Raw genomic sequence first — 24298 nt, forward strand, 5'->3', positions numbered from 1 at the left:
CGTTCCTTCATGAGAAAAGTCTGGAAGAAACTAAATGTGAAAGGATCAAATCTCAATATAATAAAGTCTACAAAACACAAATGCAGAGCCAACATCATATTGAATAGGGGAAAACTACAAGCTTTTCTCTGAAATTTGGAATGAGAGAAGTGCGCCCATCCTCACCTTTCTTACTCAATATGCTATTTGAAATCTTAGCACAATGAGGTAAATATAGGAAATAAAAGGGATACAAATAGGAAAATGAGAATCATTATTTATACATGGCATAATCTTATACTTAGATGTCCTTAAAATTATCACGAGAAACCTCTTAGATCTAGTAAGATAAATTCAGCAAAGTATATACCAGATGAACCCATAAAGATCACAAGGAACTGATCTACCTCCACTCTCCCTTATTTCCCCTCCTCTCTCTTTACCCCTACACCCCCACCTTTCTCCTAGTACTGGGGACTGAACCTAGGATTTCTTGTACGCTAAGCAAGAAATACCACTGAGATATATGCCCAAGCCTCTTTTTAATTTATTTTGAAAGACTCTCACTAAATTGAACAGGGTGACCTTGAATTCACTCTGTAGCCACGCTAGGCTTGAGCTCCTAACTCCTGGTAGGTGAGTTATAAACTTGCACTACTAGGCCTACTCAGTTGGTAGCTTTTCTATGTACCAACAATGAAGTTACTAGAAAAAAAATAGGAAATTAATTCTGTTCACAATAGCCATCAATTCCAAAGAAAATACCTATAAGTAAACCAAAGCAGGTAATAGACCTCTACCGTGAAAAATATAAAATACTGATGAAAAAAGAAATTAAAACACCATAAGGTAGAAAAACTTTCCACGGCCATAAAGCAGCAAATCAATATAACTAAAATGCCCACATTAAAAAGACATACTGATTCAATGCCTCTCCACCAAAATATCAACACTATTTCTTCATGAAGCAAAAAAAACCTAAAATTCCAAATACTCAAAGCAATCCTGAGCAAAAGCAGCAATGCGGGAGGCATCAGTGTTTGATTCTAAGATGGACTCTAGAGCTGTGATGAAAGCATAGCATTAGCATAAAAGAGACAGAAAATACATGTTAGAGATAACCTCTGTAGCAAATGTGCTTGGAAAGCAGGATATGGGGGTCAATGAGATGGCTCAGAGCGCAAAGGCACTTGCCAACAACCATGATGACATGAGTTCAATGCCCTGGACTACGTGGTGGATGGGAAGAACAAACTCCAGCAACCTGTCCACTGACAACCACAGGTGCATCAACCCTCCCATATAAATAAGCAAACAAATAAATGTGTTTTGAAAGCTAGTGATACCTATAGAGAAACTTTTAGCTAGATTCTTACATAAAATATAACTCAAAATGGAATCAATGACTTTCACACACTGAGAATTTGAAAACACTCAAAGAAAACATAGGCAATCTCTTCAAAAACCAGTGAGAAGCGCCCTTCTCTTCCCATGTCTTTCTATCCTGCATTTTTATTCACAATAGCCAAGTCATAGAAATCAACCCAGGTACAATGTAGTACACAGACACACAATAGAGTATTATTCATCCACAAAGCAAAACAGAGTCAATGTCATTTGATGGAAAACACGTGGAACTGGTTATATCGTATGAAACAAAATAATCCAGTCTCAGAAAAGTATTACAAATTTCCTCTTAGAGTGGAATCTGAGGGGCCAGCAACACAGCATAAAAGTAAAGGCGAGTTATTCCGGCAAGGAAAGGGATCAGGACAAGCTGGGAGGAGAGAAAGTGAGGAGCACATACGACAGGAGCATGGAGTGGGCTGATGGAGGTTATATGGATGCACAAGGACGTCACAAGAAAAATCGTACTTTACACAATTCACATGGACTAACGGAGGTTGGAGTTTATTTGTAGAGGGTCAATGCTCATACACTGGTGAGATGAGTGATGGCGACTCAAGGCAAAGGAGAGTTAGGGTTACTATGTATGGTATTGTAAGTTACTCATACTACCCATGAAGCACACACTGTTATTTTTAACTGCATTTAGATTAGGTACAACTATATACTACAAACTCTAAGTGTAAGCACTAATTTTTTTCTTAAGATATGGGTGAGGGTTAGTGAGATAGCTAAGTAGATAAAGGCTCGTGCTGCCAAGTCTGATGGCCTGAGTTTCATTCCCCAGGGCTTATGTGATGGAAGGGAGAATGACTCCCAAAGTTGTCCCAACTGTCACATTCTATGACAGGCACGTGTGTGTGTGTGTGTGTATGTGTGTGTGTGTGTGTGTGCGCACGCGCGCAAAATAAATGTATTCTTTAAAAGATACGACTAACATGCTAGGAGAGGAAAACACTGGCATCATCTCAAATGATTAATAAAACAAAACTGCTGAGCACAGTGGCGTATGCTGGTAATCTCAACACTCAAGAGGCTGAGGCAGGAAGATCACAAGTTTAGGACAAATCAGGGCTACAGGGAAAGACTCTGCGTATCAAAAATATATACATACATACAAACATACATACATATGATTAAAATTGCAAACCAGAAGAAAACTTACAAGTAAAGATGAGGAGAGTATTCTAGATAATGTTAAAGCGCGCACACACAAATAAATAAAATAAACAAGCATGCAACAAAACACAAAGAGTGCCTTCCAAGAGCCAAGCAATGCAGTTTCCCTCAGGATGCAGCTTATATAAGGAAGAAGTAGAAAGTTGTACTGAGAAAACCAAAACAAGAACTGCAGTTATGCAGAGGGGAGGAAAGTCTGAACTAAACCCTTTCTACATTGTAGATTCCCACATTATTTTAACATGCTCACTGTACAGAGGAAGGAGAGAAAGGGCACAAGCCTGCCTGCCTTTCTGGCCCGGCCTTCTGAGCTTCATGGGACTTGCTGTGAATGCGGTAAGTTCAGCTGGCACACAGAAATCCCTGATAAAGTACATGTAGACAAGAAGTCATGCTGGGCGGCTGGGGATCTAGTCCACCTGGCAGAATACTTCCTAGCGCGCGGAAAGCTCTAGGTTCCAGCCACATGAGCCCAGCATGAACAAAAGTCATGCTTAAAAAACAGACCTGATCTAATCTTACTACCACCACAGTGCTGAGATGCTATGCAAATGGAAACTGGTCAGAGCTGGTTAACTACTGGAATTCCAGCAAAGACAACTAAACTCGAGTGCAAAGTCAATTCCCAAATGTTGGGCAAGGGGCAACCACCAATGAACATTAACTCAGATTACAAAACATGCCACGGAAAGAACTACTACCTAGAGAGACGATCCACCCATACAGCCAACAGGAAAATGTGCAAGCAAGCTTTAGATACAGAACTTAGTTTAGAAATTAAGTAAGGCTAAATATCCAGCGATAACAGGAAGAATAAAATATTATAGGCAAAAAAAGAAGTAACCAAGAATAAAGAGTAAAGGAGACTAAAATGTTGGAAATGAATACTCCTAGCTACAATCTCGCTCTCTAATTTACCTGTAACTGATAAGGATTGAGAGGTTTGGGAGTGATGAGATTCTAAATAGTAAAAAGTGAAAGCTTCTCACAGCGAATATAAGGAAAACACCTTGCACGAGATAAAAAGGGGCACAGAGCAGTAAGGATGACCTATTTACGTACTCACCTTCGGACAGTCTTGTAGATCACCACAAATTACTAACAAGTAGATACATTTTAATTAGTTTGTGCTCACAATAGTGTCAAGAATTAAAGCAGAAAGGGAAGGGCACAAAGAATACTAATTATATGGAACAGTCAGAAGAATTGCTACTTGGGCATTTAAGTGGCTCTCTGAATGAAGTGAGGAAATGAATTCTTTTGGGACTCTTGATTTAAAAAAAAAAAAAATTCCAGACAGAAGAAAAGCAAAGGACATTCTGGTGACAGCATGAGCTTTTTATATGGAAGGTGGCTGACGGCATATAAGAGTCACAATGATCAGCCCAAGACTGAGGCAGAAGAGAGACCAATGCAGATGTAGACTATTATACTTTGTTTCTTTCCAAAAAGACCGTCATCTTTTTGGAAAGATCTAGGGCCAGGGATCTCTCTCAGCAGGTAAAAGCACTTGTTGTGCAAACTGGACTATCTGGGCTCAGTACCTGCAACTCATCGTGGAAAGAAAGATCTAATTCTTGAGACATCCACACACTCACATTCACACACACACACACACACACACACACACACACATACCCACACACCATAAAATTCTTTAAAAAGTTTTTAAAGACATAATACTCTAATTATGAATATATACCTATCAATTCGGCATCAATATACAGAACATAAGGCCCCCAAATGGGAAGCACTCCAGAAAGATGATTTTGTGAACAGAACGAGACAGTACTTACACCTATCAGAAACCACAACTACCAATCACAATTACTTAACACAGAAATGAGGAACAAGCTTCACTGCCACTGTACAAATGTCAGCACTATAGAAAAGGCTTTGAGAAGAAACACAAGCACAAGAAAAGACACAGCAGAGTAGGGAAAGAACGAAAAGAGAAGACTGCTATAAACTGGGACACGGGCAGGACAGACTAGAGCTGGCCATCACACAGTGAAGGTGCATCCAGACTGAGAGACACTTCGACTCCAGGGAGAGGACATCAAGGGACTGAAGAAAATGCTAGGTGTGGGCCCAATTGTGGAGGGAAGGAATATACAAAATTAGCCGGGCAGGGTGGCACACACAATTAATCACTGTACTTCCTGTGAGTTTGAGGCCAGCCTGGTCTACAGAGAGAGTTCCTGGACAAGCAAGAATGATTACACAGAGAAATCCTGTCTCACGTCCCACCCATCCCCCAAAGCCCAAAAAATATAGAAATATATTATAATAATCACAATAACACAGCCAAAAAGGAAGCAAGGGTCTGGATACAACAATGGAGCCAGAATGCAGAAGTGGGCTATCTGTGAGCCACATTTTGAAGTGAAGAGAAAAAAAGAAAGATATATAAAAGGAATGGGGCTGGGAAGACGACTCCCTGGTTAAGAGCGTGTGCTCTTCTTACAGAGACCTAGAGGTCCATTCCCAGAACCCACATCAGGCTGCTACAGCTGCCAGCTCACAACTGTCTGCACTCCCCAAGACATCCAACACCTTTTTTTTTTTTTTTGGTATCTGAAAACACACTTACGTTTGCACTAGCTATGTATAGACACATAATTAAAAATAAAAGTAAAATATTTTTTAGAAACAAAAACTGGATTTGGTGACAAGCACCAGTTTACAGACTCAAGTAATGATAGGGAGCTGAAAGAGAGACTGCATTTATGTATGAAATGATCCGCACAGTGACAACACACCCGGTAATGTCAGAAGGGTTTACCAAAGGCTGGCCTGCCGTATTTGGATGGACCGAACCTAACAAAAATGACCTCTTCAAGCTCTTCTCTTTTCAAAACGTGTCTAGATACAAACACACCCTATACTTTGAGTGGCATCCAAAGTTAGGAACAGAAAGAAAAAGCACACAAGTAAACCAGAAAGCTTTGAAGAAGAGTTGTCTATAAAATTCAGCAATAACTTTCTAAGCATAGATACCAAAGAGAATAAAATACAAGAAAAGCAGAGTAAAGAGTCGGAACTGAAAGGAAACAAGAGTCTAGCTCTGACCTTTTTACAAAGGTATGCTCCCCAAATGAAGCAACAAATTCCGTCTTTACTGGCTGAGGAAAACAACGCCAAGTACAGGCTGTTCTTGTATCAATTCTGCGTGAGAATGCCTACTAATAGAAATCAGTGAACTAACCCTTTCATTAATCCAACAGCACTAACGAGGAGGGCCAACGCTAGGAAGATTTTAAAATAGGAATAGAAAAACAAGACAAACGAAATACAAAGATAAGCAAAAACTATCAAGTGACATCATTATACTTTCTTTCGTTGTGGTAACGCACCATCCTGATTGCCTGAAATACATTGTTTACAATCAAGAATGCAGTTCTAGAATACCACTGTTCTTGGAAATAAAAATAGCATTTTAAAACGTATTCTACGAGAGTCGCTTATGTCAACATCTATCTCTAAGACATTCCTCGGAATGTCACTACTTTTCCTTAAAATGATCACTGTATTGGGCGTGGAAACAGGTTTCCCCCCTCCCCCCCGCCCAGCATCATGACAGAAATGACAGAGACGACAGAGACGAGAGGCACTACAACCTGATGACTCAGACAGTTTTCTTCATCTTTTAAAAGACACGAACGTCCGATTCTGCTTAAGCAACAGCAGTCTGGGAAAGGATCACAGGCGAACTAACAGACAAATCGCCGAGGAGTCAAAACGCAAGCTGCGGGTTGCCGGGTCAAGGACGACGTATGACAGAGAAACCGTCAGGTCTCCGGTGGACTAACTGCCCGAGCACCCTGTCCAGGACCCAGCGCGCAGCCGGGCCGAGGGAGGAGCCGGGCGGGCCCACGGGCGGGGGCGGGACGCGACCAACCACAACAACCGGCGGCCCGACCCCGGGGGCGACGGGAGCCAGCCCGGCCGCGGACGCCACCCGCCACCCGCCGGCCCTCCGCCACTCACCGGGACGCAGGCAGTCACGGCGGCCACTCGCCTGCCTCCGTCCGCGTCAGCAGCGGCGCCCGGAACCCAAACAGACGACCGCCCGGGCGCGCCGCCCTCCCTCCCCCGCGCCCCGCCCCGCCCCAACGGAAATGACGTAGTCGCTGGGTGGGGTTTCTGCCGCTAACCCTCCTAGGTTTGTGCTGCTTGCCGTGGCCGTAGGAGGGAGCTGGGTGCGGGTGGGCTGCGAGACGCTCGGTGGCGGCGGGAGGGCAAGCTGGGCTCCTCGGTCGCGGACAAGTCCATGGCTTTTAAGCTCAGTTCTGGATCGCAGCGTAGAGTCCCTAATGGCTTGCTTGCTGATCGTCATCCGTTTTCAGCTGAGCGTGCCTGCAGGCTCTGCGCGTGCTCTGTGTTGCCCCGGTCTCTGGGAACTGCTTTAATAGCCGGCAGGGTCTGAGCAGACTGGCTGGACCTTGTGATAGTGCAGTAGTGGCACCTTCTCATTGTCTCTTTCATGGCTACCCGCTCTCTCGACCGAAAAGCTATTTTTCATCATGTCCTGTGGAAGTTAGCGTATACTGCCCCACTGGTATACTGCCACACGTCAAAGTTCTGATGGGTTTTGTATACTAGAGAGGCAAACAAGTATCAGCTAGTTAAGTAGAGCGTCAGATAGATACTCAGGGCACGGGGTGGTAGGGTTCTGCAGCCCTATAAAATGAAGATGATTGTAAAGCCCTTTAGGAAGGGTTTTATATTTGTTGCCAGACTCACTGAATTTTAATTAAGGGGTGCCAGCATTTAATTAAGGGGTACCAGCAGTACAGAGTTTAAGCATGTAGAGGGATTATAAACTCAGAGGCCAGCCTGGTCTACATAGGGTGACCTTAACACTTTCTCCTCCCCTAAAAAAGAGAAAGAGAAAAAGAAAAAACGAGCATGTTAGATTGGGGGGGGACTCAAAAAGTTTGGTTGTGTCCACCATAATGTCTGGTAAACCCTAACAGTGTGTTAGCTATTAAGCGGCTACGCCATAGTTAAATTTGTACTCCACAAATTAAAATGGCTAGGAAGTAACTTTAGTTCTTGGTTTCTCATTGTTAAAATACCCTGACACTGTTGAAACAGTGAAAAGATTGCTCAGAACTATTGCTATAGTGAGCTATCAGGCCCAAGTTCTGACACAACAAAGAGTGGAATTTAGAGGCAACAGGCAAAGGGGGTGCTCATTGGATGAAAGACTGTACAGAGGTGACATGACAACCAAAGCTAACACATTCTTGCTGAGGGCAGGTGAGAGTGACCAGTGACCCAGGACGGTACTCATTTTATACGACTTAGAGAATTTTTGCTAACACTGGTCTTAGAAAGGTCTAAGGAGCTCAAAGCATGATAGTACCTGTGAAAAGTCACAAAAGGAACCTAACTAAATGTTCGTCAAGGAGTGAGTTCACCACCATACCCTCTCCCTTTGCATTAATTCCTTAAGTTAGTTAGATAATAGAAAATGCCCAGGTGTTTTTCCTGTATCAAAACTTTCCACGTAACTCAGTTCCTCCTATCCCTCCCTTTCCTTCCTTGTTAATGACTAGGCCTTTAATCAATAATGAAGCTTGGTGGATCTCACATCACCAGCTCCTGCCATTCCTTCAGCTCTGTTTTTTTGTTTTCCTTGCTTTAGAGCTTGCTGCTTGTCAGTCTTACAGAAACAGGTTCTACAGTTTGTAACTAACCTCTCACCCACTGTCTTGCACAGGTTGTCAGCTTTCAAAACTGCAGATGCAGTCATGTGTTTTCCCAGAGCAGAAAGCTTGGACCAGCAATCCACCTCCAATAAGATTTGACTATGTGACCTCTTAACACCTGCCCTTACCCCCAGTCCCAGAGCCTGAGGGTATAGTGAGTTTTTCTCTGTCCTGCCAAGCTAGTTCCCCAGTCACAACACAAAGACTCATTATTAATTATGAAGGCTTGACCAATAGCTTAGGCTTGTTTTCAACTAGTTGTTACAACTTAAATTAACCCATATCTTTTAATATATGTTCTTTTATGTGCCTTGATTACCTTTACTTTGTAATGCCCATGCTGTTTGTTCTGCATTTCTGGGATCTCCCCCTTCTTCCTCCCAGTGTCCTGTGTGTCTGGAAATCCTACCTAGCTATTGACCATTCAGCTTTTTATTAAACCAATCAGAGTGACATTTCTTAAGTGTACAAAAACATTATTCTACAGCATAGGGCACACTACGGTCTGGAGTCCTGTTATAGGCAGTCCTTGGAACCTGTGAATATATTATGCTGCATGAAAAGGGAGTTTTGTATATGTGATTAAGGTCACAGATTTTAAGAAAGGGAGTTACCCTTAATTTTCCGTGGGGACCCTGAAAACACTCAGATGTGGGTTCAAGAGGAACAGAGACAGATTGTTGGGGATAAAGAGATTACTGGAAGAGTTATTAAAGCCATGAACAGACAGAAGTTTGATCAGGGCTCTGAAGAAGAAATCAGGGTCTTTGTGGCAGAAGTTGAGGTCTCATATCTTTCTGACGTGAGGGTAGTTTTACAGGACAAGCCTACAGCCAGGCTTTCTGATTCCCAGGCAGGAGGCAGGCAAGGGGGTGGGGGGATACAGGCTGTAAGACCATTTATAACCCCATTTGATGTGAATTTATTCTCCAGGTGAGAGATTTTGGCACCTATGAGTTTCTTAACTAGAGAATCACAGACACGGATCCCAGTAAGGTTCCTGTAGGTATCTGAAAAGGGGGAAGAGCTACTGCAAGGTATTGTGGCCCGAGCAACAGCTAGGCTCTGACATTACATTCTTACAGGCCCAGTCTGTTTACATAGCAGCCTATAACAGCAGCAAAGATGTGACAGAAGGAAAGTTAGATTCAAGATGTAAGGAGGAGGTGTAGAGAGATTTGATAAGGAACGGTGTTTATGCAAAAACCGAGTTCTCGCCTCAAAAGAAACAAAAGATAGTTTATCCTGGAGCCACACACAGTGGCCAGAGCCTCAGAGCCTGGATTTGTTTTTCTCAAGTATCACATTTCTGTGCAGTGGCAGTTTCATGAAGGTTGTATAGTTTCACAACACAAGAAAGGCAAATTGAGGCACTTTTAAGATGCATTGGTGGGAACATCCGACTGAACTGAATTCTCCATCAATCTAGTAGACCCTTAAATGTTTGCACTTTTATTTTATTAATATATAATTTATTGTACAAAATAATGGCCTTACTTATAATCTAGTAATCACAATTAATTGAAAGTACATTCCTTCCTCAAACCTACGTATAAAATCCTGTTTCTGCTGATACCTTAAGTTTATCCTTCTGAGACCTATGACAAAACACCCAGCCAGTAATTCAAACAGACTTTTGATCTATTGAACTGCGACATAATACACTTGTTTTAAACCACTAAATACATAATGTTTTGCTTCAACAAAATTCATCTTCTAATTAGCTGCATATAATTTGGAGCTATAAAAGGGAAAATATCTTTATCTGTAGCACTGAGATGCTGTATTTAGTAGACATTCAGTAAACATTTGGTGAGCGCATATTAAATCAATTTAAATCGTTGACTCAAAGCTTTCTGAGTGTCTTTTGTATGCTTAGCACCAGCATTTCACTACTTGTGAAGAAGGGCACCTTCATGGATCTCAACGTTAAACTTCCTTGGAGTGGCAGGTAGGACAACTTTTAAGCCAAGTCTTAAGAGATTGGATTGTGAGAAGGAAGGCAGGTGGCAGGTGTATTGTATGCAGTAAGTAAAGAAAGGCCAGAGCTTTACAGGGAGAAGGGACACCCTGATGGAAGGCAGTGAGGGAATAGCTTAGTCATCGGGTGCTCATCATGATGTATGTATGAAAGTGACTGCTTGTTCCTTCCTCTTAGTAATGGAAACGTGTTAAAAGGGTCGGCTGACAACTGGAGCTGAATGTGCACTTGTTATTCCGGGTGCTTTGAGTCCCTGCCAGACTTGAAAACAAAAGGGTAATGCAGTAATGTATAAGCCTTTCAACCCCATTACTTTTGGTAGTGAGAGAGGGCGAAGGTTGAAGGAGATGATGAGCCTATTACACTGTTTTCCTCTTTAGACTGTTAATAAAACCATTCCTTTACCACCCCAAAGTTACCATCAAGATAACTAGATAACTAGATGGTCTAGATAAGCTGAATTTTTCTGCTTGCCTTGAGGCCAGTTTATCTAACTTCCTGATAGAAAAATAAACCAATTATATAAGGTAATTTTCTGGATTAAAAAAAGCACAGTAGCTTTATTGTTAGACTAATCATATCCTAGATTTTGCCAAAGAACTTAACACAAAGTTGAAACCTATTGACACACTTTAAGTTGCTTCTGAATCTGAGATGCATTTTATTGATTAGCTAACATTTGTTGCCTTATCTATTCGTAGAATATTTCATCCAGTTAAAATTTCAGAAAAATAGCCTAAAAGTGATCCTGATACTCAATTTTATGTTGGTTTCTTATAAACAGGTATCAGTATTTGTATTGCTTAACTTCAGGGATAGAAGGGCTGGAGTCTTACTGTCCCTACTTACTGGTTAAAATATTGTACATATAATTACTTCTACAAACTTCCCTTTTCTCACATTGAAAGCTCTCAGAGGGGGCTGGAGAGGTGGCTCAGTGGTTAAGAGCACATACTGCTCTTGCAGAGGACCCGGGTTCAATTCCCAGCACCCACATGGCAGCTCACAACTGTCTGAAGATCCAGTTGCAGGGGATCTGACACCTTCACACCAATGCACATAAAATAAATTTAAATAAACCATAAAAAATATTAAAAAAAAAGAAAGTTCTCAGAAACCTGGCTTAATCATTCAAAGGTTTCATGACCTATGGCACAGGAATGAGGTTTGGTGATTGGACAGTGTACTCAGGCTGCCTTCCCTAAGGCCCTCAGCAGTGCCCTAGCATGTTGGGTCTTCCATGAAAACAACTGCTATCACAGACCACAGAATTCATCTCGGGACAAATGAGCGTGGACAATGCAGCAAGCAGATTAATGCTGGCTGGAAGCATGAATGAAGTAGTGTGAAGCTTCAATGGAATGAGTAGCATCTTTTCTTTCCATGTGCTTGATAGTGTTGAGAATTCAGAGAGTCTCCATGGAGCTGCAGCCTTTGGGAAGTGAGTGCTTTGGAGACAGAAACTCTTACTGTGACATTTACTTGAGAAGTTTACTGCTGTGGGACAATGGTTTTACCCTGTAAAGATTTGTTTCTTGTACTTGTTTAATAAAATGCTGATGGGCCAGTAGCCAGTCAGGAAGTATAGGTGGGGCAACCAGGCAGAAAGTAGAGGCAGGGCAATGAGAGCAGGAGAATTCTGGGAGGAGGAAAGATTCAGTCTGCAGTAGTCACCCAGACACAGAGCAAGCAAGATGTGACTACCTTGCCAAAAAAGGTACCAAGTCATGTGGCTAACACAGACAAGAATTATGGGCTAATATAAGTTATAAGATTTAATAAGAAGCCTGAGCTAACAGGCTAATCAGTTTATAATTAATGTAGACCTCTGTGTATTTTTTTGGCACTGAACAACTATGGGACCAGGTGGGACAGAAAAGTTGCTTAGCAGTTTCTCAACTTTAAATTTCATTTACAACAGCAGAAAAATGTTTTCAAGAACATTTAGATTCTGTTCAAGATAGATTGTCTATTTTTAAAAGGCAGCAAACACTTGCTTATATTTTATAAAAATATGTCATCAGAGCCCCATGAACTAGGTTGAGCAAGACTTATAACCCTTCTGAGTCTTAATTTTCTTAGTTAAACGTAGGGAGTGGCTTAATGATATCCATCTTGTAAGGTTTTATGGAAGCTTAAATGAGATATCATGTAGGCAGATTTTTCTTTCCCATCTGTTAGTTCTCAAATAACCAACATGGAGATTCAATATTAATTATAGATGCTCAGGCTTATCACTAACTAGCTCTTACAATTTAAATTAATTCATTTATATTAATCTACATTCTGGCATACAATATTACCTTTCTTTCATCTTCCTCCTCCTGTTTCCTTTCTGTGTCTCGCTGGCAACTCCCGATTCTACCCTTTTCCTTCCTATGTCTTAGTCTGATCTTCCCCGCCTAACCTTATCCTGTCCAGCTATTTTCCTATCAGCTTGTTTATTAATCCAATCACAGTATAATTTACAACATGTATAGAAGGATTATTCCACAGCAATAATACATATAAAATGCCTAGTATTTGTTAAATTATTTATCATATATATATAAAAATAACATACATAATGTACTTTTAAAATGCTAATTCAAAGCCTAAAGGCATCTAGAATGGAAAATCCTTTCTAGAAGGCTTTCAGTTTACTTCAAGATTCACCAAATGAATCAGTATGACCTTAAAAATATAATTCTTATATCCTAAGACTTGGAAGTTGGCATTTCCTTTTTATTCATGGGCAGTGAGATGAATACTGTGTTGGCATGTGTGAAGACAGACACTAAAAAGAAATCCCACACTTGCTCAGAATTGAGTATTATAAAGGGTTATTTATTTAGGGGTAGACTTACAGATCACAGTCCTCTGCTTGAACAGAAAACAGCAACAGAATCCAGCAGACGAAAGAGAGAGGGAGCGCACCATTTATAGTATGTCCAAGTGGATTGGTAACTGAAAAGCATCTCCCCCTTTAGTTTAAATAAGAGAGTTCTAAGTCTAACACAAAATTATACACTGTAGGATCCTGGGATTTCCCCTGCTCCTTGAGGCGCAACTTGCAAGGACTGTTTATGTTAGCCAGCCAAGCTTCCTGCTAATTTCTGTGCTCATTCTGCTCCAGCCTGGTGATTCAGCTGTAGGCTTTGTTTTACGCTTGAAATGGTAATTTCCCACCTGCCCAGAAGAGTTCCCGCGGCACCTAGTCCCCTCTCGACTGTCTTTCGCAGCTCTCCGCCCACTACCCCCTGCCTGGGAGGAATCTCTCACACAGCGCCAGGCCCTTCGCCCTGGCTTCCCTGTCTGGCTGGGAGAGTATCTCCTTTACTGGGGCAAAGGTATATTAACCTTGCAGAAAGCTAAATAAATTGGCATTCGGCTATTTCTTGACGAATGACCCAGGTCTCTGTGTGTGTGTCTCTGTTCAATCCTCAGGCCCTTGCCCAAACTCGTGGGAGGTACGGGGGCACGTGAGCCGTACCGGGAGAGGGAGGCGCAGATACGGGTGGAACAATATACAATAAGAACAAATATCAAGTATTAAAATGAGAATTACAACCAGTATAAACAATATCAAGCAAGAAACGTTACCGCACCCGCACGGGCTGGAATCAAGAGTCTCGGCGGAGGGTGTCCAGGTTGAATGAATTCACAGAGCACAAGGTTGAGGTGGAACAGCAGCTTCTTTATTGTTCTGCTGGGGCTAGCTTTTATACCATGGCACCAAATCAGGAGGGGGCTGCGAAGGGACTGTCACCTGACCCCAGCAGGGATCAAGGAATGATAACATGCACTCAAACTTCCTTACCCAACTCCAGGAGCAGAAGGAAATTATTATGTTTTCTTTGCAGATAAGCACCTCAAATGGGGGCAGGGAAATGTAACTCGGGGCTGCAATTCCCACAATTCCCCCTATTTTATTTTATAATGAAGGGTCCTGTCTTAGGTCCTGCGAGGGAAGTACCTTCCCTTACCCATCATTGGGCCCCTGATACCCTGTCTTAGGTGGGGGGGGGGGTCTCCTCACAGGTTGCCCGTCCTTGAAGATCCTCATTTTTCCAGCATCTGCAGCCATACCTCATGACTTCCGGGAGAGTTATGGGCCAGACTGAGTAACACCTGACGTTGGACAAGCTCAGTCGTGGTGAAGGTGTTTAGGACTCGTTTTAAGAGGAGCAGGCCTACTGCCACCCCTACTAGTTCCAAGATCCCCAGGGACAAGGCACCTCCCCATCGCTGTGCCCAACCCCCAATCTGGGCCATGGTATTCCACCATCCCTCAGCAGATACAGGTTTAACAATTAAATTGCAATAATTTGATGTAACAAAGAGTGGATAAAGTTTACAAAGGAATCAATCCAAGGCCCCCTAAGGTAAGCATTAAGGTGTTGCACCTCAAAGGACATATTTTTCACTTCCATAAGGGTCACACAGGCAGAATGATAAAAATGAGAACAAGAGGCTTGTTGCGCCATTCACAACACATTAATCTGTTCCTGCAATAAGGCTGTTTGCTGATTTAAATATAACATCCCCAATTGAATATGTGAGTCAATGGTATTTTGAGTCTCTAAGGCCTGGGTAACACGGGCAACAAGAGTGTTAACAGTCTCTGCAGTAGCTGCATTCTGGGACACGGTGATTCCCGCAACGGTGACAGCTGTGGCTGATATAGCGATGGCTGCGATGACTGCGGCGGTGATCCCAAAGTCTCTTCTCTCTCGATACAAGATAAGCTCTTGTCCATCATGTGGATCTTCTACCACCAGAGGAACCAGAGCAGGAATTCTCACCATCAGCACAGACTCATCCGTCAGGGACCAGCAGTTGCTCAAAAAGCAGGAGCTGGAAGAACAATCAAGGACACCATCCTCCCCGACTGACCCATTAAAGGAGACAAACATAAAGGGAGGCAGAACACAAGCTAGGCTGACAACAGAGAAATTCATTCCCGCTGCATAATTAATCTGGAGGGAGGTTTCAAAGATGTCTGATGTGTTCCATCTGGCTGTAGCACTGAAAGCCAAGCCCCTTTGAAGGGCTAAAGGCCTAATATCTGTACACGCACGAGGGCCGCAGAGAAACATGCCATGAGAACATAGGTGAAACTCCTGCCATATTTGGATTTCTATAGGAATAATCAAAGGCCCCTCTCAAGGAGTTTTTAAAGGTAGGCCAGTGACCAAACCACCATAAATATTTATCTCCCTCCAATTTTCATGGTTCCTTAGGAGCACAATTTCCCCAAGGTAATGGTAAGTACAATCTGAAGGATTGTAGCGTCTTCCAACATAAGGGAGCTGGTCTCAGAGGAGTTGGAAGTCCAGAAACATTTCTTTTAAAATTTATTGGGTAAAAGAGATCTCTCAATCCAAAACAGGGATGCCCAGAAGAATTAGAAGAAAAGTCTCCCAGAGAATAATTACTAAGGACCATGCATGGTCCAGAAAGAGAGATACTAGGCATCTCTGAAATATTGCTAATCTTCTGGAAGCAGAGGGCATGGGATATATCAAACGTTAAATTACCCAATGAAGATCTTTCTAATGCTGTATTTGCTGCAGGAACCCCCAAGGTATAATTGGTGGAATAAAAGGATGGAAAAACAGAGCTTATTTTACTTACTGGCATCAGGATGGGTGGATTCCTCACCAGTGCCCATCTCAGGGCTCCCTCGATCTTCTTCACTTGAATCCATATTATCAGGGCCAGTAGGGCCTGGCTCCAGTGGCTGAACATTCCGCTCCGGCACCCAGATGGGTTTTTTGGTTCCTGGAGGGAAGACGCAAATGGCTCCCCTCACCCTAGCCAACATGGGTGTGGGTGATTGCCATTGTCCCGTGATACTATCCTTCCATTTAATCCAACCCAGAGATTGGGAAGGTTTCTGACAATGTCTCTCCATTGTTGATAGAGCTGTTAAAAAATTTAAAATGTATAAAATTGTAGATAACTGGGTATTTGGGGAGGTGATATACTCCCCCTTCTTTATTTTACAAAAAAAATTGTTTAAGGGTAGCATGCATGTCCTCCACTATGGCCTGTCCTGTGGGATTATGTGGAATTCCAAAGGTATGTGTAATTTGATGTTCTTGGCAAAATTTTGCAAACCGTTGGCTGGTATAAGCCAGTCCGTTGTCTGTTTTGAGAAAATCTGGGATGCCCATATAGGCAAAAGCCTGTAGACAATGAGCAATAATGTCCTTAATCTTTTCTCCTGAATGTAGGGAGGCATAAATTACCTTGGAATAAGTGCCTACAGAGACATATAAAAATTCAAGTCTGCCAGCTTGAGACAAATGGGTAACATCCATCTGCCAAAGGTGGTTAGGACAGAGGCCTTGAGGATTGACACCTTCGTTGGGGGCATTATGAAATGGAGCACAAGCTGGACATTGGGATGTGATTTGAGTAGTTGTGGCTGGAGTACAGCCAGAGTGAAACTTTAGAGAAGAGGCATTTAAATGATACTTTTCATGAAGGTGACGGGCTCATTGTTCCTCAGAAAGGAACAATGCCATTGGGTGGGTGAGGGAATCTGCAAGCTTATTTCCCTCTGCCAAGGGCCCTGGCAGATCAGTATGGGCCCGAATGTGGCCAACAAAGGCAGGAAACATTCTTTGGCATATGAGACTTTGCAGCTGAACCAAAAGGTGGAAAAATGAGAGGTAGGTAATATATATGGTGAGGTTTCCAATGGCCCAAACAATCCCTGCCAAATATATACTATCAGTATACAAATTGTTATTTCCTCTTTTTGATAAGGGATTAGAAATTTATTTGGGATCCTGCCAAAAACTTGTAAACTAAAATCATATGCCTTCCATAGGAGCTGTAGCACCATTTCATAATATGGGGTCACTACCTTCTTAGGGGAAACGGGTAACACCTCCGCAGGGAGCCTCCTCTGAGCCCAACTGAAAGGGAGGGGCCGGAGAAGTCCTGATTGCATCAGAAAGAGGATAAGGAGGGGGCTTGTCCTTCTCCCCAGAGGTCCCTTTTGTCTTTTCTTTTAAAAGGGCCCTGCGTAATTCCCTAATTCCCGCTGCAGTGCTGCGATTTCTCCCTCCAAAGTTTCCTCTTCTGAATCTGTTGATTCCCCCAAGCTCTCTTCAAAATCAGACAAAGAGGGATAGAGGCGTGTTTGCGCCGAAGAATTTTGCTTGGGACGAGCCCCTAAGTTCTGAGAGGAAACTCTGTCCCATGACTCATTTCCCTCCTCCCTGTCTGGAGGTTTTTTCTTTTTAGTCTTCCTCTCCTCTACCTTACCGGGCCTCCCCTTAGCAGGCTGAGGGAGCGGTTCTGCCTTTGTGTCAGAGGCCACATCAGAACAAAGGGAAGCCTTAGTCTCATGATCTTGAATCTCAGATAACATCTTTTTTGTTGCTTCCAAAGCCTGCTTAACCTGGACTTTCTCTGTAAGCAAAGCATCCCTGATCAGTCTCCAAAGGGAGAACATGGCGATTGGCAGAACTTCAGGCCCCTCCTTTCTCAAAGTTTTTTGAAGATCCCCGTGAACCTGTTCCCATTCAGAAATATGAACCTGTTTGGCCACTGGTGATGAACCAGGGACTCCACGTTTCTATAGTTTTAAGAAAATCTTCTAAAGTCTTAGTTTTTACAGTTGTTCCCTGTTCTTTCAACAATCTCTTTAACTGAAACTTTAACTCTGATTTACCCGGGATATTTCCCATTGCTTTTTAATTATCTCTTATCTCTTAATTATTTCTTAATTATCTTAATTATCTCTTATCTCTTAATTATCTTTTAATCCCCAATGCATCCTGGCCAGCTACAGGACTGTCCGGTCCACAAACCTCTCTTTCCGATCTTGGGGGGGGGCCTCCAAATACTGGGCCCACGTGGGCTGGAACTAAGAGTCTCGGCGGAGGGTGTCCAGGTTGAATGAATTCACAGAGCATGAGGTTGAGGTGAAACAGCTTCTTTATTGTTCTGCTGGGGCTAGCTTTTATACCATGGCACCAAATGAGGAGGGGGCAGCGAAGAGACTGTCACCTGACCCCAGCAGGGACTGTCACCTGACCCCAGTAGGAACTGTCACCTGACCCCAGCAGGAACTGTCACCTGACCCCAGCAGGGATCAAGGAATGATCATGTGCACTCAAACTTCCTTACCCAACTCCAGGAGCAGAGGGATGTTATTATGTTTTCTTTGCAGATAAGCACCTCAAATGGGGGCAGGGAAATGTAACTCAGGGCTGCAATTCCCACAAAACGTAGTAAATGTTTCAATAATTAGCCTAAACTAAGGAATCTAAGTCTTGTATTATAAATAACTTGGTCAAGTCATGAGAGGAAATTAACCATGATTAGACCTGAGAAGGGAAATAGTATTACTTGAGTAAGTAGGAAGTGCAATCAAACAACTTTCAAAATGTACAACAAATGACAGAAACAACTGTTTACCTGGGCAATCACCCAAAGTCTCATTTGCGACATTGGAGTAACCACCTTTGAGTAAGGCCTAGAGTAACTGACAGACCATTTTCAAAGGTAGGAAATTTTTCAAAACCATGTTACCCTGTCTTGGCAAGATTTGACAGTCTTTTTTCTTGTATTCCACTTGTCCTGTCCTGACATTGTGCATTTTGTCAGTGGTCAATGCATGGGCAGTTCCTTGCCCAAAGGCCAGTTCTGCCAAGAAGAAAGCAAGCGACAAGTGGAGTGTCTTTGGTGCTCAACATTCTCTTAGGATTAGATTGGTGCTGCTAGGAACAATCATGTCTCATGTCAACAGAACCCTAAATTATTTAAATGCCATATTCTATAATTCTTAATACCTATATAGCTTAAAGACTAACACTTCATATTAGACTATTAAGCAATCTTTAAACAACTGTGCAACAAATCAGGACAATGACCTCAAAATGTATAAGTATCTTGATTAGAGGTAGAAATGTATAGTGCAATATGATAAATATATCCTAAAATTGTATCAATATACAAAATGTCTTAAGTAGTGGTAGAAGCATGCATGCATGCAATATGACAAAATAACTTTGCCTAAGTGTACAAATATTGTAGACAAAAATAACAATATATTCAATATAATTTGAATTTGTATCAATATACAAGAATCTATACCAATATAAATTGCTTATAAATAACTCACAATTATTCACTCTATTACTCACTATTATTATTAGTGTGAATAAGCTCACACTGATCTAACTATTATCCCATCCAATTCCCTCTTGTTTTTCTTTTCCAAAGAGATCCCTCAGCCTACATTATTTCCACCCCAATCCCTAACCCTAAACCAATTATAATCAACCCCAATTTATATCTTTAACCCTGAGGACAAACTTTGTTAGGAGAAGGGATGTTGTCTTCTAAAATTACTGTGGGGAAATCCAATATATGTATTGTTTTTATTGGTTAATAAATAAAGAAATTGCTCTGGCCTGTGATAGGGTAGAGTAGAGTTAGGCAGAGAAAACCAAATTGAATGCTGGGAGAAAGAAGGCAGAGGCAAGGAGATGCCATGGAGCTGCCAGAGGAGAAAGACACGAGCTGCCAGCTAGAACCTTGCTCTGGTAGGCCACAAGCCTCATAGTAAAATATAAATTAATAGAAATGGGTTAAATTGAGATGTAAGAGATGGCCAATAAGAAGCTAGAGCTAATAGGTGTGGGAGGGGCAGCCTTGACAAAATACCTTTCTTCCAGAGTGAAGGTGTGGAAATTTAGAAATATAGTAAAGATTACAAAGACATAAACAAAAATAATAAAAAGCAGAAACCATAGGATAGTATCGGGAGGGAATTTCAGTGAGTACTGAAAATTTGTTCATGTTTTATTTCCAACAGCTTAATAATCCTCTGATTTCAAAAGGTAGGAGTGGAACAAAAGGACTGCATTAACATACAAATTGAAAGCCAGGGGGTACATTCACCGCTCATGCCCTTGACTCACACCCAAGACCAAACTTTTTGTATGCAAACCACTCCCTGGGTGGAATCCCAAGTTATTTCCATAAAGGGAACTGGAATTTAGTTGGGTCCTTAGATTTTGTAGGAACCAACTACTTCCCTATTTCTAGTCTGGCAACTAGCCACACCTGTTTACAGTAGTCTTGAGAGGGCAGAACTCTGATTTACAACTAGGTGGGACCTTTGTTTGAGTTAGAAGCATAATAATTTTGAATGAACTAAAAGCAAGTCCCAAGCTCTCTGACCTTTGGCCTCTTTGGGCCTCCACAAATAGGCCGAGCATTGGTTTAAGTAATATAGTTTTCTGTGTGATTATTTCAGTTCTGGGCAGCTGGGAACAAACAAGCGACCTCCTACAATACATGAGAACTACATTTCTCTCTGGGAACTGCACTGACTAGGAATACTGGCAAGCATACTAGTATTTGAAAAGGAATCTCACAAGCGGTACAATCTCACTGGTCCCCTTTTAACCAAATTTTGAACTAACAACATTAGGTTACAAAGGAAGAAAAAATAAAATAATTACATCAGATTCAGATCATCAAGAAAGAGAAGTATGGGGTAATTGTGATATAGTATCCTTTGAGTTAGTTTACTGATTTTTCAATGCAAAGAGTCCCATGGGGTCTTCTAAAAATATGGATCTCCACATACCTGAAAATTGTAATTCAAAATGTGGTGGTGCTCTGGAATCATATTTTTATGTTTCCGTGTGGTCAGATTTAAATGACTAAAGCAATGAATGCCATCCTGTCCCAGTGTTATTTTGTGACTGCCTGGTCACTCCTCAGCCTTCCACCCCAACAGCCACATTCATAGGGACACTTCTGGGACTGCCCATGACCTTGTCCACAGTTCAAAACATATTATATAGTGTCTGGAGATTACTCCGATCCTCACAAAAAACGGGTGTTACCAAGCCACTGTGAATCCCTCGCTAATGTTACCCATCCCCCTCCCCCAGTTTGGGCACCAACAGCCTTTCTGGAGGAACAAGCCCTTTTGGTCTGGCCATTGATAGTGAACTAAAACTTTTAATCACCCTGGTTGTCTATAACTTTCTCTTGTGGATCATCTAATTTGGATGCCCCCAGTGAGATCAGCCTTCCTCCTGGCTTTTCTGGCCAGGGAGAGGTTGCGATAGAGGAGTGCCCCTGTTATGACAAATGTTCAGGGCCCTAGTCATCTCACGGAGTCAGGAGAGGTCTGAGTGACTGTCGTGTTCCCAGCACCAAAACGGGGTCCTTCTGAGGCCCATAGGAGGTAAATCTAAATAATGAATTCAGATCTGGTTCTGGTTAAAGAGGGATAGGCCCAAGGAAGTCTCCTTGGGATTAGAGAGATCTTTTTTAAAGGATGCTTTCTTCTCCACTTCCCTAGCACTAGTGAGCCAGTTCATATTTGCCTTTGAATAGACTGATGCAGTGTCCAGTGAGACTACCTAACCTGGACATGGACACAACCACCAAAGGGTTGAAAAAATTACTCTATACCCTTTGACGAGGTATTACACAGAGATTTAACAGGATTCAGGCTGTCACACTCTAATTCAACCTTGCTCCCATGTGTAGATGATCGTCTATTGCCAATAGGCAATATGGCCACCTGCTCTACCCGCTCTTGATATTGGGATATTATGTTTCCATGAAAAAGACTCGGGGCCTGCCAGACAGACAGCCTTTGAGGTGAGCCGGAACAGAGAAAGGCCTTTCCAGGAACTAAAGCAGACTCTAGCCTGAGCCCTAGCTTTGGCCCTACTGTTCCACCTTTTCATTCATGAAACTCAGGGCATAGGGTGTTTTGACTCAGACCCTGGGACCCTGGCAGGGCCCTGTAACCTATTTCTCCACACGTCTGGAACTGGTAACCTCTGGCTGGCCATTCTATTTGTATGCCATAATCAAAACTGCGATACTATTAAGAGAAACTGACCAGCTCGCCCTGGACCAGAACCTGACTTAATACTCGCACGCTCTAAAAACTCTCTTAAGGGGCAAATGTCTGGAGGAAGTCAAATACCCACATCTCTCAACATTGGAGTTTGTTGGTTGATCAGCCCATCTCGTGTTTGATGCTGTGCAGTCTCAACCCTGCAACACTGATGCCCAATGACCACCCTGAAATCCCTCTCTGTCACTGTGAGGACTTGCTGGACAGCTCAGGTCAGCCACTCATAACTGCAGGACACTCCCCGCTGGAGGCAGAGGCTGATCTGTTTATCCACAAACACAGCCTGGTTGTTAGTGGAGTCAGGAGAGCTGCAGTACAGAGACCTCTGATTAGACACAAGCCTTGCCTTGCTGCAGGACACATCTACCAAAATGCAGAGCTGACTGCTTTCACCTAAGCCCTCTACTGGGAAAAGGACAAATGAGTAAACATTCGCAGAAACATCAGATGTGCTTGTATGTTTATGCCATAGTTTACAAGAAGAGAGGCCTACTTACTGCTAAAACAACAACCATTGAAAACAAAACAAAAAATTTTTCTGTTAGTATTCTGTACCTGCCTGCCCTTGGGGTCCTGACAGGGTACGTGCTCAGCTGTAGCCACTAAGAGCACCTCCTGGATATTCACTATGCTCCCATTTGAGAAGGCCCTGCCACCTCCCATCTCTTTCTCCGTCTCTCTCTCTCTCTCTCTCTCTGGATCTGCTCCCCCCTTTCTCTCTCTCTCTCTCTCTCTCTCTCTCTCTCTCTCTCTCTCTCTCTCTCTCTCTAATTTTCTGCCTGTCTACCCCACCTCTCTCTTCCCTTCTGCTGCTCCTGTCCCCAGAGGCCAGTCTCTCCCCTCCCCTTCCCTCTTTTTATGGTCTCTCTTTTCCTAATAAAAACCCTTCCATGGTTGCATGGTGTCTTTCTCTCTCGCAGTACTTTTTAAAACTTACAACACTGATTCCCTGGAAAGGCTTTTCTGGTGCTTTCTCCAACCAGCAGGCAGTCGGAGGCACTGCCGGGAGCCTTGCTTCTCTGGACACTGGAACCCTCCCTTCAAAACTGCAGGATTGGTGAGCTCCTCCCCCTCCCCCTTCTCAGGAGTAGGAGTGAGGACCTGTCCTGTCATTCCACCCCTCCCCGCCCCCGCTTATCTCTGTCTCTCCCCCTTCTCTCTCTCTCTCTGCCTCTCTCTTCCCTTCTGCTGACCCTGTCTCCAGAGGCCAGTATCCCCCTTCCCCATTCCTCATTCTAGGTTCCCTTTCCCCTAATAAAGCCCTCTCCGTGTGAACTCTGTAGAACGGTGTTTCTTTCTCTCCTGTGGCGCTTTTCCTTTTTTTTTAAATGACCACACCTACTCTCCGGTAGCTCTGCCATGTGAAATGCACACAGCTTCTCTCTTGGGCCAGCTCAACACCATGCCTATAGCTTTGCTGGAAGTCTATGGTCTTGGAATTTCCAACCTCCTGAGGTCACTGAAACTTAAGCTTTACCTCCGCAGCTCCACACGGTGGTCTTCTGGGAACTCTTGGCAGGAACTCTCGCCCTGGCAAATGTTGCCCGGTCTTAGTGGCTCTCTGGAATGGTGGAGCAAGCTTCCATGACCCCTTCAATCTTGCATCTCTCACGCCTGCAGACTCATTAACATATGAATAATGCTGCGGTCTAGGGAGAGAGCCCCACCCTGGACCACAGCTGCATTGGCATTTTAGTGGTGACCCTTTAGAAATGGCTTTCTGGGCAGATGCTTCTGAGAAGGATTCCTTCAGTGGAGGTCTCTGTGACCGGTTACCCTCTCTCCTTTCAAATGAGTTTTCATTTCAGGAAATGGAGCTTTGGATGACTGTGATCTTTCCTCTGTATACCTTTCCTGTCCACTACAAGATTCTAGGTTTCTTTTTAATGCTGCTAAGCCCTGTAACAGTCACTTTAAAAGCTACCTCATTGATAATTTTATGCTTGTTTATACTCTTCACCAAAACGAATTTTTAATATTTTTCCTGATTTAGTTTTTCTTCCATTTCAGTGTAGACCTGGATGAGCAGTAAACAGTAGCCCGGCCACAGACTGAGCACTGTCTTGAAATTTCCCGCCAAACAAATTTGTCCATTATTTTCAAATTAAACTTTCCTCTGATTCTTCATCAGGATATCAA

General features: G+C 42.9%; 1 protein-coding gene and 1 long non-coding RNA gene across 4 annotated transcripts in view; both read right to left on the bottom strand.

Annotated features, from left to right (window-relative positions):
* Positions 1-6662, bottom strand: part of Pnpla8 (patatin like domain 8, phospholipase A2) — a 52865-nt gene extending 46203 nt beyond the window's left edge. Inside the window, exon 1 of one of the 3 annotated variants that reach the window (XM_085697711.2) lies at positions 6556-6662. The gene's annotated coding sequence lies outside the window, so the exon portion shown is untranslated. Of the gene's footprint in view, positions 1-6185; positions 6406-6555 lie in introns of those variants that run through there. The other 2 variants (XM_085697712.2, XM_085697713.2) reach the window with 2 other exon arrangements.
* Positions 6663-13068: 6406 nt separating this feature from the next.
* Positions 13069-16212, bottom strand: LOC146892431 (uncharacterized). Its single transcript, XR_015004479.2, has 2 exons — positions 15880-16212; positions 13069-15099 (listed from the first exon to the last, which is right to left on the bottom strand). It is a non-coding gene; the product is annotated as an uncharacterized LOC146892431 (long non-coding RNA).
* Between the last annotated feature and the right edge of the window lie 8086 nt (positions 16213-24298).

The sequence above is a fragment of the Myodes glareolus genome, chromosome 11, assembly GCF_982192425.1.
Source record: "Myodes glareolus chromosome 11, mMyoGla1.1, whole genome shotgun sequence".
Taxonomy (NCBI): Eukaryota; Metazoa; Chordata; class Mammalia; order Rodentia; family Cricetidae; genus Myodes; species Myodes glareolus.